Genomic DNA, 4,202 nt, shown 5'->3' with positions numbered 1-4,202 from the left:
GATGGCAAAAGGAAATCACAGATATCATTTTTATTACTTGAACAGATCATATTGGGGTGGGATGGAGGTTATTGGGCCAAGGGAAAGCACAGTAATAGGGATCAGTGCACATTTTGTCGGAAGTGACTGGGAAAAAAAGAAAAGTTACAGAATATTCTCTACTGGTTCAGATTTTGCCCATTATCTGTTTTTGCATTAAAAATGATGTTAATTTGATTGTTTCTTAATAAACGCAATAACTAATGTCAGAGGATATGTCAATGTAAGTTTTAGCTGTTCTCTGAACTTAGATTGTGTTACCACGTAAATAAACGTGTTTGTACAGCAGCTTAAATTACGCAGCATATATGCCAAATTCTCAAATACATAAGCAGACGGGCCATCTAATAGCTCATCAACATCAAAAAATATAAAACGTAGATGAACCACAGAAGTATGAAGCTGCTGGATATGGTGAAGAGCAAAATGATAGACTTCCTTCTGCTCTCAGCTCCAGAGTCTCCCTTGCTGTGACATTTGAGTCGTTTACGGATTCGACTGGCCACTAAAATATAACTGACTGTCACACCGTTGAGAAACAGAATTAACCCAAATGGTATCAACGGTGTTAAAATCTTCTCAAATGTACGAAATCCAATCCATCTCGAGTCAGTGAAATAGATTGGTCTGTTAGAACAGCGCCAAGGTACATTGTTGATAATCCTCCGTGGTCTAAACCTAAAGTATATTGGAATATTTTTCAAACTCATAAGAATCCCTGTTGTTAGGAGAATCACTGTTGCAGTTTTCTTGGTACAATATTGAGATTTCAACTTTGGGCAACAAATAGCAATAAATCGATCAAAAGTGAAAGTCACGGTGAACCAGACAGAACAGTCTGTGGCTGCGCGGAGCAGGACATAGCGAATACTGCACACAGGAGTGATTTTCAGGAAATTTAATGGAAAATAATAATCATTGATTCTGTTCAGTACAACCTCAGTGATGATGACGAGGAGATCTGCTGTTGTCATGGCCAACAGGTAGCGAGTCGTGCAGGTTGATAGCCCACAGTTTTCTTGGGACAGGATTAAAACTGAAACTAAATTCACTGGAAGAGAGACAAGAACATAGATTTGGTATTGAAGACTTATTTTCCGTTTCTGATCAGCCATTAAGAACTTTTTTCCAGAGATCTATGCATTTGGCATTATCCCAGAGTTTAAAGTAATGGAGAAATTAACTGTTTGACAATGTAAGATTGATTCATTATTGCCGACAAGAATTCTCCATTTGTAAGCATAAACCATTTAATATCTACACATGTATATGTTGGTACTATGGCAGCGGCAAAATACACTGAGCAATGAATCCAGTCTGAATGATAACTGCACACTTTGGATTAGTCGTGCTGGAAGAGCACAGCAGTTCAGGCAGCATCCGAGGAGCAGTAAAATCGACGTTTCGGGCAAAAGACCTTCATCCGGAATAAAGGCAGAGAGCCTGAAAGGTGCAGAGATAAGCTAGAAGAGGGTAGGGGTGGGGTGAAAGTAGCATAGAGTACAATAGGTGAGTGGGGGAGTGGATGAAGGTGATAGGTTATGGAGGATGGTGGAGTGGATCGGTGGAAAAGAAGATAGGCAGGTCGGAAAAGTGATGGGGACAGTGCTGAGCTGGACATTCGGAACTAGGGTGAGGTGGGGGAAGGTGAAATGAGGAAACCGTTGAAGTCCACATTGATGCCCTGGGGTTGAAGTGTTCCGAGGCGGAAGATGAGGCATTCTTCCTCTAGGCGTCTTGTGGTGAGGGAGCGGCGGTGAAGGAGGCACAGGACCTCCATCTCCTCGGCAGAGTGGGAGGGGGAGTTGAAATTTTGGGCCACAGGGTGGTGTGGTTGATTGGTGCAGGTGTCTCGGGGATGTTCCCAAAACCGCTCTGCTAGGAGGCGTCCAGTCTCCCCAATGTAGAGGAGACCACATCGGGAGCAACGGATGCAATAAATGATACTGGTGGATGGGCAGGTAAAACTTTGATGGATGTGGAAGGCTCCTTTCTGGCCTTGGATGGAGGTGAAGGAGAAGGTGTGGGCCCAGATTTTGCAATTCCTGCGTTGGCAGGGGGAAGGTGACAGGATGGGAGGTTGGGTTGTAGAGGGCGTGGACCTGACCAGGTAGTCACAGTTGCAAGCTTAAAATTTTGGTATCTCATCCAATGTCAGGTTGCTCCTTTGCAGTATGGCGACAGGTTCGGTATTGATGTAAGTTACTATAATATGTAATTAACTTTCACTTATCACTTCTCATCGTATTATCTGAGCTGACAGCAAACCACGTTTGGTTTTGATTTAACCACGACAAATTGAATCCAAGTCACTGATACTATAATCTTTAAAAAAATATATTACGATGGAGTGACTTCAGATGTCAGCTCATAAGAAACAGGTTGTGTTCTATTCTTTGGTTAAACAAATGCAGTGGAAAATCCAATATTAAGTCCTTCAAAGATAAGATTCCTGTACATAGTCATCTGTATGTGTTGAATGTAATGATATCCTTAAGTTTTACTGATTCCAATAAAAAGAGTGATGTTCCCTATTACTGCCATTAATCCGGGAGAGAACTTTGATCACTTCACTGCCTCACACACAAATACAACGGGGCATGCCGGAAATCCGAAATGAAACCGACTCTCGCATCATTTGTGGAGAGAAAATAGAACAAAGTCGGCATGAAAGAATAATTGTGCTCACAGTTGATGCCAGGCTTGCTCTGATTTCCCAGCAATGAGTATTTTTGTTGTCATAATCACTGGAAGGGAATTTTGTTCCTCATTAACAATGACCAACATGCCGCAATGTGCAACGAGTCTAAGAATGAAGATGAATGAAAGAAAGGAATAGTTAATACAACAGAATTTGAATGCACACTCGAATCATTGCTATTCCGTTAGTAGTACACACCTAGAGGCATGGCATTCTTCCACAAACTCCATCAACAAACACTTCGACCTGGACCCAATTTACCAACCACAACAGCGGACAGCTGAAACTGACAACCGGAAGCGGCAGGGACAGACCACTATAAGCACCGGAGGAAACATCAAAGAAGCGCTTCGCAGGAGGCTCCCAAGCACTGATGATGTCGCCTAGCCAAGGGAACGAAACGTTTGCAACAAAAACTTCCAGCTCGGCGAACAGAACCACAACAGTTCACACATTTTCAGTCGAACGCTCAACTATCGAATGACAGAAATATAAAAATACTTTCTGGCATAAGGAGGCTATTCAGTCCATAATAAATGCACCTGCTTTTCAATTAACAATGCCTGATGGCACTATGTCCAACCATTCTGCTTCCTTGAACATACAACGGACTAACTGGAAGATTTATAGCTTTAAGAGAAATAACATGGACAAAAACAAATAGCTTTACTCAGATTAGAAACTTACCCGAAACTCCAATGATGGCAAGGATCAGATAGTATACTTTCCTAACCATTTGAATAGGGAGATGCATTTTTTTTTCGCGTGACGTATTGTGTCCTTGCCTGTCTGACCAATCGCTTTAAACAGGCTGTGAACCAATTCATTGCGAATGCGTGATCCTTCTGTATTCCAACATCTCTCACGGGAATCGGTGGTTGTGAAACTATACATAATGGGTTTAACGTCCCTTGAACAAACAGTTTGTTGATGACTAGCTAATTTCCAGAACGAAAGCATTTTCATTGCTGTTGTCATTATGCGCCTCCACCCTGTCCACTCGTTAAGACTAGGTATATCTCTCCATCAAGAAGTTGACATTGTAGCTTGCCTTACAGTTTACTGGTGATGGTGCATAATGCACGCTGTTTCAGGAAAATCTACTCTTTCAACTCACTGACTTCCCACAATTGACTGCACAACATTTTGGGCAGTGTTTATATCGGTTTGAGGCTAGCATTGAGTCATTATTAATGGAGTATTGAACTCGAAATGTTCCCTGTGCTTTTTTCATTTCTTCACAGATGGTTCCAAGCCTTGTGTGTTCACCAGAAATTTCTCTTTAAGCTTAATGAATCAGCATATCCGCTTTACACTTTCATGTTCTCTCAAGTATGCTTGCCAATCAAAAGTACGCACTTACATAATGTTTAACAATACACAATTAAATGATTAATAATGGAAAATTCACATGTCTCACGTTAATGTGTACAACAAGCTAAAGCATTTTAACACTTCTAGA

At 41.5% G+C, this 4,202-nt stretch overlaps 1 pseudogene; it reads right to left on the bottom strand.

Moving 5' to 3' along the window:
* Nucleotides 1-207: 207 nt before the first annotated feature.
* Nucleotides 208-3,494, bottom strand: LOC148143470 (putative G protein-coupled receptor 139; annotated as a pseudogene).
* Nucleotides 3,495-4,202: the final 708 nt, after the last annotated feature.

Source organism: Chiloscyllium plagiosum, unplaced genomic scaffold (assembly GCF_037043375.1).
Source record: "Chiloscyllium plagiosum isolate Xiang-an unplaced genomic scaffold, Cpla_swu_hap1 HiC_scaffold_27, whole genome shotgun sequence".
In the NCBI taxonomy this organism is placed as follows: Eukaryota; Metazoa; Chordata; class Chondrichthyes; order Orectolobiformes; family Hemiscylliidae; genus Chiloscyllium; species Chiloscyllium plagiosum.
Note: the sequence above shows the minus strand (reverse complement) of the source record. Positions and strands in the feature narration are given on the sequence as shown.